The sequence below is a fragment of the Physeter macrocephalus genome, chromosome 8 (genome assembly GCF_002837175.3).
Source record: "Physeter macrocephalus isolate SW-GA chromosome 8, ASM283717v5, whole genome shotgun sequence".
In the NCBI taxonomy this organism is placed as follows: Eukaryota; Metazoa; Chordata; class Mammalia; order Artiodactyla; family Physeteridae; genus Physeter; species Physeter macrocephalus.
In genome coordinates this window covers 95,717,091-95,731,149 of record NC_041221.1, presented here as the reverse complement: position 1 = coordinate 95,731,149, position 14,059 = coordinate 95,717,091, and the positions used below count along the sequence as shown (strand labels likewise).

Genomic DNA, 14,059 nt, shown 5'->3' with positions numbered 1-14,059 from the left:
GGGTGCTCCTCCTTTCCTGGGACTGTGCTTCTAGTTCTGTACATTGATCAACTCTAACTTTAGAAATGGTACTATCTTCATTTACTGCTCTCCTATCTTTGGAGATATTATCTACATTTATGGTGGCTTTTTGTATCTCTGCTTTGATGTAGTATATATTCCTCTTATTGTTTAACTTCATAAAGGTAGTATTATTTATTTTTGACTTCTCTAGAAGTCCAGAGGTGTTCTACTATGGCCTCAGGAACCACCCTTCTAACTTCTGTGTTGTCTCTAGATAAATTAGAGGAAAAACAGCAACAAAATCCAAGAGCTCAAAAGAAAATCTTAACTTGTAGTTGCAGTGTACTCTTTGTATAACCCCAATTATTGGCATGATGGAGAGTTTATAAATGAGGATGAGTGCTCTATTTTCAATACAGAAAGGAAAACCTTTAAGTGAGGTGGAACTAGGGGAAGATGCACTCTCTCTGAGCATTCTCCCTGCCTTCATGAAACAAGTTCACTGATATCTCACTCCACTTTGGGTAATCAGTGAAGAAGTTAAACAGTTAGTAAGACTCTTACTAAGAAGATTCTGCTAGAGGGAATTCCCTGGTCGTCCAGTGGTTAGGACTCAGCCCTTTCACTGCAGGGGCCTGGGTTCAGTCCCTGGTCGGGGAACTATCCTGCAAGCCACACAGTGAAAAAAAAAAACAAAACAAAACAATTCTGCTATACCTTAACTGACTTCAAAGGCCAGCCCAAGGCAAATCATGTTTTTCTTCAATGGTCTTAGTTTTGAACTGTTCAGATTTGGGTGTCTCTTCCCCCACTCTCCTTATACTCCCTCTCCTCTTTTTGTAGTCATTGACTCCTTACTCTATTCTTTAAGCCACCAAATCAGCTCTCTGGGCATTTTTAAACTGTATTTTATTAGCTATAAAATATTTAAAATAAAATTCTGAACAGATTGTTAGTAGAACTTCAGGTATTAGAGAGTTAAGAACTATGGATGTGATAGTAACTTTCTAGAACCCTGGATATTGCTCCATGTGGACACCTACTCTCTTTCTTCCTCCACTAATTCTATCCCTTCCTAGATTCTTCCCCGTCTCCAAAGGAAGAGGGATTGATGATCTGATTGGTCAACTTGGACAACATTGACTTAGAGTGTTTGTGTTGTCCCTGCATGTCACCAATCCAGCTCTCACTCTTCCATCCAGGAGTCTAAGTGGATCCACAGCCTAGCCTTGGTGACCCTGCAACTGTTTTTCTCGAGACAAAGCAGAAACTGATCCACAGACCAGAAAACTCACTCCTTTCTTCCATTTCCTTATTTCACGCATCTAGCCCAAGATTTCAATTTAAGAAGTACCATTCAGGACTTAACTCTAACGTGTTTACTCCAACTCCTGCCTTCTGAAGAGAGCTACATTTGAATATTGGATATTTAAGCAGCTACTAACAAAAGTGTAATTTACTCTCATTGGGCTGTTTTCCTTTGCATAGCATTCCCCTTGGGAATTTTATTGACAGTACAGAATAGGGGGAGGAGGATTGTGGGAAATGGGCTGCATTAATTGGCAGAGCAGGAATAGAAAAATCCTAGATCTGTGGCCATAAAAACAATGATGAGTCTCCTAGCTCTATCCTAATATCGTGGGCTCATGAGAGTTCATTTTTCAATCCCAGAGTGTCTTGAGGGCCATAGATATTCTCTGATCAAGGAGAAAATGTCTCCTCTTTTTCTCCTTAAATCGTATGGGTTAGAAAAAGAAATTTAGAAAACTGAGGTAAACCAAAATGGTAAACCTATCAATAGAAAATGAGAATCATGAATGGTGGAGAAGTCCAGGCTTATCATTATTTAATATCAATTTACCATCTGTTCCAGATTGAATAACCCATCTGGTGTCTATTGCCAAGAAGTATCAACACATCTTCCAGATGCCTCTGCTGAGAATAATTATTAAAGTTTATACTTGATTTAAAAGCAGATGTAAAGGGGCAAAGTATATATGTTTCATCACAAATGAAATTGTTACGGCTTCACTTTTCAGACAACTCCAATCTATTCATACAAAACCATTAGCTGGGATGAAGGTGTGCTTAAGAGTGACAACTGGTGTGTGTTGGGGGAAACTGAACAGTTGTGCTGGTGAGTACAGCCATTGGTAATGGTAACCATAGGCATAAGGGAGGAACAGGCTCAGAGAAATTCCACCCTCTCATGAGAACCAGAGAATCCTGGTAATGTAAAAAGATGGACAAGAGTCCTCAAACACGGGGCTTCCCTGGTGGCGCAGTGGTTGCGCGTCCGCCTGCCGATGCAGGGGAACCGGGTTCGCGCCCCGGTCTGGGAGGATCCCACGTGCCGCGGAGCGGCTGGGCCCGTGAGCCATGGCCGCTGAGCCTGCGCGTCCGGAGCCTGTGCTCCGCAACGGGAGAGCCCACAACAGAGGGAGGCCCGCATACCACACCAAAAAAAAAAAAAAAAAAAGTCCTCAAACACATGTAGAGACTATTAAACATGCATGTATGCAGATTCTGTCCTAGCTGCTAAAGCTTGAGCACAAGAAGATGAACACAGCACTAAGAGAATTAATTGTCAGTAAGGCTGGAGTCTGCCCCAAATAAAGCCTGGCCTTGGTTTCATATCCACAGCCAAGACGGTGCATGGTGTAGAGAGAACATAGCACTGGATTTGAAATCATGTGATTTGGGTGTGAATCTTGACTCTGCACTTCACTGGCTGTCTGATTTTTGGCAAGTCACTTGACCACTCTGGACTTGGATTTTCCAATCAATAAAAATAAATTTATTTTTAAAAATAACTAAAATGTTATTTAATCAAAAGAAAAATAGTGAAGATCAAATTTAAGTCAGACAACATATACTCAAACTGATCACAGAAAACTGAAAAATTTTCATGGGGGAAAAAAGTCAGAATAATTATTTTATAAATCCTCAAATTGATCATTGTTAATTCAACTTTTTTTTCCTAATTAACCTCACTTTTGCAAAATGAGCAGGTTAACACAGTATGAATTCAATTCAGTAAATATTAATTGAGCATTTACTATATATAAAGTTCAATGCTAGGCATTACAGAGAAGTGTAGGACTGATAATCATCCTGCAAACACTGTCACAGCTGTTGCACTTGTCTGTAGTCAGCACCCATTCTTTTTTTTTGTTTGTTTTGTTTTGTTTTGTTTTGTTTTTTTGTGGTACGCGGGCCTCTCACTGTTGTGGCCTCTCCCGTTGCGGAGCCCAGGCTCCGGATGCACAGGCTCAGCGGCCATGGCCCACGGGCCCAGCCGCTCCGCGGCATGTGGGATCTTCCCGGACCGGGGCACGAACCCGTGTCCCCTGCATCGGCAGGCGGATTCTCAACCACTGCGCCACGAGGGAAGCCCAGCACCCATTCTTACGGTCGATGCTCGTTCCGTACTGATTCTTAAAGATTTTAAGGATAAGCTCTGAATACAAATATGAATAAAACATAGTTTCTCTTAGCCTTTGTCCATGCCTTAGATTCATCTCAGTTTTCCAAATGTACGGTTGGTAAACGGCACTAGTTAAAGCACAGATAGTTGAAGTACTAGTTAGGTTTGACCAATGTGTGCTATCTGATTCATTGGTTGACAACAGGAGTTTGGTCATTAGAATCTAACTTAAGTTTGGATTTCATTGGGGGAATCTGTGGCTTCCCATCTTGACCCACGGTTTCTTTAGGGATGTTTTAATTTTCTTGACTGTTTTTAATAGTTTCTACTTATTATTAAATATCAAATATATACTGGATGATATAGTAAAGTTACCTCTATTATCTTGAGAAGCCTGCAAAGTTGATAATACTGTTTTAATAGCCATTTAATGGGCTGACCCAGGGGCTCAGAAGTGATGGGTATATTTCCTAAAGCATGGTGACTAGGAAGTGCTGAAGAAGTTGACTCTGGGTCTGCCTGACCTCAAATCTGGACCTTTTTACCATTCTCCATTGAATGATAAGCATGATTAGCAGAACTTCTTTCCCAGCATGGGCTCTGTTTCTCCTTGAGCTATACTTTTCTCTCCAACACTTTCATTCCTCACCCATCAGATTATACTTAAAAATTAGAAGCCCACATCCACATGGTAAAAAAGAGGAAATTTCCTCTCTCATCATAGCTGTAAAGATAAATGACATTTGTCCTATGACCAGGCAGGAACATCTCAATCATTAGAACAGAGTGGGTAGTGAACTCCTGTCACCATCAATAGAGAAGAGCTCTTTCTTCATCGCAAAATCTTTTGCTAGAGAATGCACAGAATTCTGGGGGCTACAGGACAGGAAAATATTATGAATATCTATAAATCAAGGCTCTGAATCCTCTAAGGATCATCCAAACCAAAACAGATGCAAGGATAATTCCTAGAAGAGGGGTCGGGGAATGAGAGGCAATTCTCATTGCCTTATTCTATCATATAAGTCCCTTATTATACGTGGACACTAGACAGAGGAATTTTCATTCATTGCTTCATGTAATTAGGTGGCTTAAATGTATTTCTTACCCTCCTTATAGACAACCTTGTGACTCTGGTTCAGTACAACTAACCATGTGCTAACCTGTGCTAACCTTTATGGGTCCTGGTTTTTCTCATTTCCTTTCTCTTCTTCTCTAGTACTAGCATGATCGTGTTTGAAAGATCATATTGACAGATTGCTTCCAGGGGATATTTTTAGTACTATGGATAAGAAAATCTCCAGCAAAGGTCAGATCTTTCTGTTTTAATTAAATTGCAGTAGAAGGAGATTATATCATAAGGGTGGCCAGCCAGCTAACTCTACAGCAATATATACAAAGCCATCACAAGTCTCCTTTGTTACCATGTGTGCGTAAGAGTGACGTGGGCACCAGGGACATGTTTTAATTTAAAATGAGGTTCGATAATTACTTAGAGTTTTTTTCAAAATTGTTGTCAAGGGATATTTAATAAGGTTTTGTAGATCCACAGTGATTGTGATTATTACTTTTTATTGGTATGATATTTTATTACTTCCCCTTCGGACATGAGTAGGCATTTTTTAACCAATAGGATTTTATGATTGTCATTGAATGCCACTAATTTAAAACCTTTCAAAAATCCTTTCAAAGTATTTTTCCACTCATTTACCTTTTCATGTATTCTCCAGATGAGAAAATTATTTGAGTTCATCTTGAAATAAAATACCTTTCACATATTCACTCATAAGAAAGGATGCTTTAGTGCAAGGGAGAGAGAATATTAAGGACTGTTCCTGAAATGTTATGGCTATGAGGGGGTTGAAATATTGATGCTTTGTAAATAAATACAAACCTTGTCACTTATGATACATCTTTTCTTACTGGACCCCAGGAGGCAATAACCCAGCTCCACAGACGATTCAGCTCAACCTGCCTTTTAGACCGAATGAGCAATAAAGAATTTTTAAATTGGCTTTCTCAGGTTACAAATTAGATATCAGCATATTTACTTAAAATGCCAGAAAATATTCTCAAAGCTGCTTTTAACGGATGTAAAAGAAAGCTCTGATCTCCATTACAACTACCTGTCATTTGGCTCTTGTAGCTTCACAATAAGTTTGATTTATTAAGCAAAGAGAGAAGCAGTTGAGCAGAATGTAACAAATGAGAATTGGATATTGACTGTATGAAAACAAGAAAGTGCTATGGTTACTGACTATGAGTGATTATTTCTTCTGATGAGGAGTTCCTTTTGTTCTAGACCAGAGAGTCTTCTTAAATGGAATATACAGTACATACAGGAGAGGAGTAGAAAGGGAGGCAGGGAGCAAAGAGAGAGAGAGAGAGAGCACGAATTGAAACGTAAATCTATGTGCCTTTTTCTGCTTATTAAAAATGATGAGAAGGATCCCAACATCCCTTCACTGCTTCTTTCGTGCATATTCTTTTTTCTGGTTGAGAGCTCTCTCTCCTCGGGCCATTTTAGCTATAGGCCTCCCTCCTGAAATGACTATGAAAGGTATCCATTAGCTCCAATGAATTCAGCTTCAGTGGCCATCTTGTTCTTTGGAAGGCTGTTTGTGGTCTAAATGTGGCCCCCGTCTAACTGCTGTCCTAATTGTTTCTTCCCCTTCATGGCTACAATTCTTGAAAGAGTTATTCTCACTATCTCCATCTGCTTGCCACCCTCTCATCTGCTCTCTTCTAATCTGGCTTATGCCTGTTCCATTTCACTGAAACTGCTTTCAAAATGTCACTGGTTACTTCTCTGTGAACCTTGACAGTATAGACCCCCTGTCCTTCCTACTATATGCTCTTCTCTTGGTTTCTGTGGCACCAAAACATCTGGTTTTCTTCCTGCCTCTTTAACCACTTCTCTGTCTGCATGAAGTTCTTGTCCTCTGCTCATTTCTTATATGTAATTGTTGCTCAGGGTTCATTCCCAGGCTATCCTCTTACTTTCTCTGGGAGATCTTATCCAACCGCCTAACTCCAATTCCTAGTACTGTAAATGTCAATAATTTCCAGATCTCTGTCTCCCGTTCAGCCTATCGCTGGAGTACCAGATCCACTGATACAATGGTCCATGAGTCATATCAACTCAGATGTATCTGTAGGAGCTAAAAAGTCAACCTGCCCAGAACAGGATTCCTCCTCTCTCTTCCAGCCACATCCACTCCAAACATACTCTCCCTGTTCCTTATCCATCATGATTTACAACAGCTTACTAGGATTCAACCAGGACTCCTCTGTACCTTGTTTCTATATTCATTTCCCTTCTTCCCATTTCCACTGAACTTCCTCAGTCCAGGCCACAAAGTTTCCCTGCCTAGACTCTCCCTTGAGTTTCCTAATTGTTCTAACTCCTGCCTCACTTCCCTGCAAACCACGCTCCACCCTGTGGCCAGAGTCAACTTACTTTCCTGCACATCTGATCATGTTTTTTCCCCACTTAAAGCCAGTAATGTCTTTCTAAAGCTCTCAGGATCAAATGCAAACTCTGTAACATGACTTACAATTGTCTGCTTGTTCTTGTGGCTTCTTATTTCTCCAGCCTCTTCTCCCATAAACCCAGCATCCACCGCCCCCATAAAGTTCTTCCATAGAGCCCGGCTGCCCCTTACCTTGGAGGAGCTGCCCATGCTGCCCCTGCTGCCTGGTGTGCTCCTGCCTGCCTCTTCGCCTAGTAAGCTGTTTTTCTCCCTTTAGGCCTCAGCTGTATTTTCCCTCTTATAATTTATTGTAATTTCCCTCCCCCTCCAAAATATGTAAGGGTGTTTGGCACATGGTAGTTACTGAGTAAATCTTTCTTCAATGATTGAATAAATTTCAAAGGCTAACTTCACAGCAACTTTCTCCCCAGATATTCTCATTATGTGCACTTACTTTCAAAGAGATCTGTTGAACTAGTGTTGTTAAGTTGATTGTCTGATGCCACCAATGATAGGAGTTCTTCTATCAACACTGATGTCTGAGTTCTCAATCTACTATGGAAATGAGGTCTCTAAGTCACCTGGGAAGAGACTTCACTAGGCAGATGTTGACCTGCAGGCTTCTAAATGCAGTCTCCTCCCAGGTGACTTGGAGACCTGGCTTGGGTTCTGTTAGACAGATATCCTGCTCTGTGTGGATCCTACCCGGTGCTCACTTTTTACTTCTTCAATTTCTACTATTGTTCTGTTCCCTCAGTTACATCCAATTAGCACCTTACTTCATTTCTCACCACCTTTACTACTATCACCAGTCATGCCTTATGTACCACCTCATGTGTTCAATTGGTTCTATCGAGGATGCTGTGAAGTAGTCATTACCTCCCCTATTTGATAAGGAAGAAACTGAAGCGTGTAATCATAAAGCCATTCAGTGGCCAAGTTGGGCTCTAACTCCAATGTCAGTACTCATTTTATGGTTTCTGGAGGGAAAAGAGCCTTCTTAATATTACATCATTGTCACCAGTCATGCTCATGACATAAAGTAAGTACTCAGTGAGTAGCTGCTTATTGGATAAATGCCAGTAAATAAATTACGATGTTAGAAACAAGAAAGAGTATTCTTTCTACTTTGTTAATCCATTTTAATGTAAATAGTTTCTTAATGACTATGTGTAGGTATATTAAGCACAAACTGCAACCACACTCAAATAATTAACCAGATGAAACTGCAAAGAGTGAAATGGTTTGAAGTTTCACCTTGACGAATAGTAAGGACCAACGACTTTCCAGAAAACTGACAGAAAACCAAGAACTGAGTGTGACAAGAAGACTGGAAACAATTAATGGGACAATTTTCACTTTGCATCTAAATCCTATCATTTGGCCAATGTGCATTTCATATCAAATGTGCTTCATTTTAACTGATGTGTAATATTTAAGATACATAAATTTGATATGGGGTAAAATGATGCATAAAATGCACTTATTTTTTATTAGTTTTTCACAGCAAAGAATTAAACAAATATTTCCTTTATTGGAGGTACAATTGGCTCCTATTGGACCTTTTTAGGATAGATAATATTCTCACTTATTTAGAGATAAGGGCATGTGAAGGGGATTAATACTTTATTTAGATAAAGCAAATTAAAATAAGTTATAAAAATGGTGAACTTTTAGAAACTACAAATGATTGAAATCTCTTAAAAAGGAAAGTGGGATATTTGTCTAAAGTCATCAATTATCTGGAAAATATACTTATATCACTGCTTAAAAAGGCATGCTTAAATTAGCAGTGTGAATAAGGGGCATGAAAACGGGTGTTTGAACATTTGGCTTGTGTCTCTGAGCAGCACAAGCTCTGGATCCCATGCCTTCGAGCCTAGTTATCATCTTCAGCCTCTCTGCCTGAAGGTCCCTTCTTACATAGTTTGCTTGATGAGGAAAACCAACAAGCCTTCCTACCCTCCCACTTTCTCATCCTCTCTGATGCTCTTTATCCTCATTTTAGAACCCTTGATTATATGTTCAAATCTGGCACTTGCAACCTGGATAACTGAATCAAATTGGGAGAGAAAATGAATATTTTCACCTGCAAAGACTAGGAAGAAAAGACATGCAGATTTTTGTGTTAGCGTATCTTAAAATAGCCCAGGGGTGGTATTGAGAGCATATACAGCCTGTACCATCAATCTAGGAACACTGAACACCATCGTTGGATGTTGAAGAACTATGGGTCAAAATATAATGGTGACTATTGTAAAAGTAATTGCTGATAATAATGTTTGTGAAAGCAAATTGTCAAGGTGATTGTTGAATTATTCCGAGAAGTAACTATTTTGTAAGAAGGTTTCACAAAAGCACTATTTACCTGGGTTGATGGATCCATTTGAAAGTAAAAAGAATAAATGAATGGGGCAAATACAGAGCCAGTCTAGGGATCCTCATATTGTGTGTATGTGTGCATGTATCTCTAGCTCTCTCTACCCATATATCTCTCTATATATGTATTCCCTGATGTAAACTACAAAAATCTCATTAAACTGATAAAATAATTATCCTGCCTAGATTAAAGAGATCCTGCAAATTTTCAGCAGAATTTGTACATGTTTGCCTTATGAAACATAAAAAGTAGTCTTTTGAGTTTCCTGATACTGTGAAACTTCTGTTTTTTGACACATTGATCTACCATTTACTAGATCAACAACTGTGAGGGAAATAGAGATTGATGTCTAGCTGGGATCTTTGGACTTAATTAAAAGGGCTCTAATAATAGATTTTTTTTTTTTTTTTAGCTGTCCACATCACGACTGGCATTGAGATTGTTCCTTTCTACACTAAGGCAAGAGATGTCCACTTATTTTGAGACAACTGTGAAGTGTATATGCAGGAAGATATATTAATAGAGAGTGTATGTGTGCATGTGTTTTTGAGAGAATGAGAGAGGAAAGAAAAGTATCATATTGCACAATTATCTTCCTGTCTATTGGAAGTTGGACTAATTTGCCTTGAATATCAGGACTGTCCTGAGGGATACCCACATGGATAGTCTTTCAGGCTAAGCACAGAGAAAAGGCTAGCCAAGGAACCGATGTTTTTGAAATGTGTTTATAATTTTCCATGGAGCTTCCATTTAAAATGTTTCAAGTGTTTGGATGAAATAAAAAAAGAACAAGAAATGAAGAGGCAGAGTGATACTGTTCTGTCCTGGCTTTAAAAATTCCTGAGCGTAGCTCTAGCTAAAACATCTTTCTGAATAATTCGTAACATCACTTTAGAAGTGCTGCTGGGAGTGATGGTAAGTGGTCAACTTGGCATCAGATAACCATGACACTCTTTCAAGTTAACATTGTTAAGAAATAATCAAGTCAGGCAAACAAGCATGAACATGGGGAAAAATAAGTTTGGTGCTATCTGAAAATAAAAACAAAAAACCACTGGCATGAAAAAAATCAACAAAAATAAATTTTAATGCAAAATGTAGTTGCACCTTAAATTTACCCACTCTAACACCAAATGTGCACCCAACAAAGCAGCTTCTTTATTTTCTATGGCTGAAGTGATTTTCCTTATTAGGTCCTCACCAGCAGGGAGAAGACTTGCCAATAAATAGTATTTTACTTTCTTCTAAATGTTCCATAACAAGTAAAGGAGGGTTTAAATGGCCTCTTCTGGATGACTCCCTTTTCCTGCCCAAGATAAAGCGACAGAGTTCTGGTATATGAAGGGAAACTAATTGTGACCCTATGGCAGGGGTAGCTGGAGGCTTAGATCCACTGATCATCCCATGGATCCTCACTTCTCTACTGTTCTACTCTCTTCCTGCACTGCTGACCCTTAAGCTTCAATTGGTTCAGTCTGGCCATTCAAGAAGATGAGCTGCCCCCTACTCTTGGAGGTGTAGTCCTAGAAACTTCCCCCTGTTTCACAATCTTTTTTGCAGCAACCTCTTATTTTACCCCCAAACATTTGCCAATCCACATCCCCTCACTGGAGGGTGTGGGAACTTCCAGGGCCCCTGCTTGTCACTCATGGACCAAGTGGATTTGCCAAAATAATCTGTGTGGTCAATAGGGCACAGCCTGACCACTACTGCAGCTCCTTCTCCACCCACCAGCCCCGGGGCACTCAGCCCCTTTGACCTGCTTTGCAGCATTTGCTCATTATTTAACAGGAAAAGCAGCTGGGCCTAAAAGCTGCTAAAGTCAATATCCAGGTTCCTTTCACGTGATTTGGTGTGAGATGGAAAGGAGAATGTCCAGAGATTTTCATTATTTATGTCTTCCTGCAACTAGAGCTGGTGCTTAATCTTAGTGGGATTTAGAGACTCCAGTTCCTCGGGGGCAGAAGAAGGAAAGTACCATGGTAATAAATCCTTATGAATTCATTTACGATGAAGATGCTATTATGAGAGGTAAAGCTGGGGAGGCATGATCCCAGGTCCTGCCCTCAGCTACTTACTCACCCTGGTGCTTCATTTCCCCACAGGTTGGGATGAGGGTTCACTCTGACAGACTCACCACTGGCTAGGAAGAACCGTCAGATTCTGGGCAACCAGAATGGCCAAGGGACTCTGGGCGGGAGCATTTGAATTTAAGAGGAGGAACTACCCTGGGGTCTGGTTGGGGTCTTGTTCTCCGGGAATGAATGCTGTATTTAGGGCTTCCTCTGGGGGCAGGGGTAGAAGTGGGCTACTGACCATCTCCGCTGCCATGGGGAGTAGACATCTGCTGCCTTTGGCCCAGAGCACCAGCCAAAGGGCAGAGGACAGGTGAGGCCTTGCTCCCTCTCTTCTTCTTGTCCAACAGCACAGTTCTTCTTATTGTTATTGTTCTTAAAACAGGCACAGAAAGGCTAAATATCACAGTTGTCTCATTCCACAAGGCAGCCTGGCATAATCCAGAAGACCTAGTTTCTGGTCTTGGTGTCCACACCATCTCCTTAGGCAAAGGCATTCTCTGAGAACGAGATCCTAACCAGACCCCAGGGTGGTTCATCTTCTTAAATTCGATCTCCCCCCTACCCCACTTCCTGACCATGGTCTTCTTCCTTTCTCTCAGGTACTCCTTGTACATCCTTTCTGTTATCTCACTGAGTCCCTTGGCCATCCTGGTTGCCAGCATCTGAAGCTTCTTCCAACGTTTGGGGGATTTTCTTGGTGAGAGGAAGAGCCACTTCTCATGTCAGGAGAAAGAGCCACTTCTCATGTCAGAAGGAAAAAAAAATGCTAAATATTCAGACTTCCTTGAAAGCTGGAATTTAGGCCCATGACAGGGGCCCCAGCCATCATGATCTCTTGCACAGACTTTGAGTTGGGAGTTGACACAAGTTGTACTTAGCAAGGAAATTCAGGAGGGGAGCCTTCCTGGGCCCCCAGAAGAAGGGCTTTGGGGGTGGCATCTCATGTCTGGTGGGGTCAGTGCTCAGCAGTGGTAGCCTGACTTATCAGTTCTGCATCCTAATTTGGACCTTCTTCCTGACAGTGCAGCCCTATGTGGTTCTTTAGGTCTGGAAAATTCTGTGAGCTCCCTAAGAACATTTTAGTACTTTCATTTTCTGCTTGAAACAGACGCATTTGGTTTCTAATTGCATCCAAAAGCCCTAAATGATACATATGGCTTACGGGACATTTTATGATTCGACCACTACTTTCCTCCCTAGATTTATCTCGTAGTGTGACTTCCCACCTCATACACTGCAATTTAGACATATTTAAAGTCTTTCATCTTTTCTTGCTGGCTCTTTCTTTCCTCCAGAACTGTATAAACTCTCTGCCTTCCGTCTGGAAAACCCCTCTCTGCCCTCTGCACCTACTCATTCTTTGAGTCTCAGTATCATTGGGACAGTTTCTATGGCAGAATCTGCTAGCTCCCCTCCTCCCTCTACATCATTACCAGAACCCCAATTTTACACAGACTGGTGTGGGCCCAGTTAGTGCTATTCACCTCCTTAGTCTCTCTAAAACTATGAATGGCTCTGTGACTCAGTCCTGGCCAATGAGTTGCAAGTAGAAGTCGGCCAAGTGGGGCCTCCAGGATGTAAAGGGTCAGACTCGGTCCACAGATGCCTCTTTCCCTGCTCCTTCCCTTTTTACCTGTAATGCAGACCTGATGTCCAGCATTGAAACAGACGTTTTGTGGCCATAAGAATAAGAGCCACACCGGAGGAGAAGGAAATCAGAAGGAGCCTGGGTTCTCAATGACTTCCTGGTAGAGTTGCACCAGATATGAACTGCTTACCTCCAATTTCTTGTTAAGTAATACGAATAAATCTCTATTTAGTTAGGTCACTGTTGTCAGCCTTCTGAGTGCAATTCTGAGTCCCTTAGGCACTCTGGCTAGGTGCTCTTTTTAGTTGTTCTCACAGCATCCTTTACTGCCCCTATGAATTTCCTATTTACTTGTCTGTATCTTCACTCTCAATGGTATGCTCCGTGAGGACAGTGATTAGAGTGGGTTGAATTGTGTTCCCCTAAAAGTTGTGTTCTAATTCTAATCCCTGGTGTCTGTGAATTGGGATCTTATTTGGAAATAGAGTCTTTGTAGATGTAATCACGTTAAGAAGCATCTTATTGGATTAGAGCCCTAAATCCAATGACTGGTGTCTGTATTAGAGAAAAGAGAGGGAGACTTGGATACAAAGACACATCCAGGGAAGAAGGCCATGCGATTCTGGAAGCAGAGATTGGAGTTATGCTGCCACAAGCCAAGGAACACCCGGGGCCTCCAGAAGCTGGAAGAGGCAAGGAAGCCTCACTCCTAGAGCTGTCAGAGGGAGTGTGGTACTGCAGATACTTTTAGATTTCTAGCTTCCAGAAATGAGACAGTATAAATGTCTATGGTTTTAAGCCATATGTAGTCGGTAAATTGTTACAGCAGTCCTAGAAATCTAACGTCGTGCCCATGCCTGCAGTATTAAGATTGGCACCATGCCACCTTATGTTAGAGTCACCAACCCTAGTATTTCTCTTAGAGCAGGTCAGCCCTAGAGCTATAAGGTGGGGTGGATCAGAGCCAGAAGAGATACTTGGTCTACTTTGTGAGCTAACAATTTGTTAATTCTGTATTCTGTGTCTTGGCATCCTCACAATGAAGTCAGCATCTAAGAACCCGGAATCCAAGGATGGCAAACATTTTATTTTGACTGCCTAGAGTACTGT

General features: G+C 41.1%; 1 protein-coding gene and 1 long non-coding RNA gene across 6 annotated transcripts in view; one reads left to right on the top strand and one right to left on the bottom strand.

Moving 5' to 3' along the window:
• Positions 1–9,814, top strand: part of LOC114486745 (uncharacterized) — a 36,276-nt gene extending 26,462 nt beyond the window's left edge. Inside the window, exon 3 of the long non-coding RNA XR_003680992.1 lies at positions 9,696–9,814. This is a non-coding gene — a long non-coding RNA (uncharacterized lncRNA). The remainder of the gene's footprint in view (positions 1–9,695) is intronic.
• The window catches only part of LOC114486744 (tigger transposable element-derived protein 1-like), a 570,985-nt gene that overhangs the window by 84,819 nt on the left and 472,107 nt on the right, over positions 1–14,059 (bottom strand). The window lies entirely within an intron of this gene.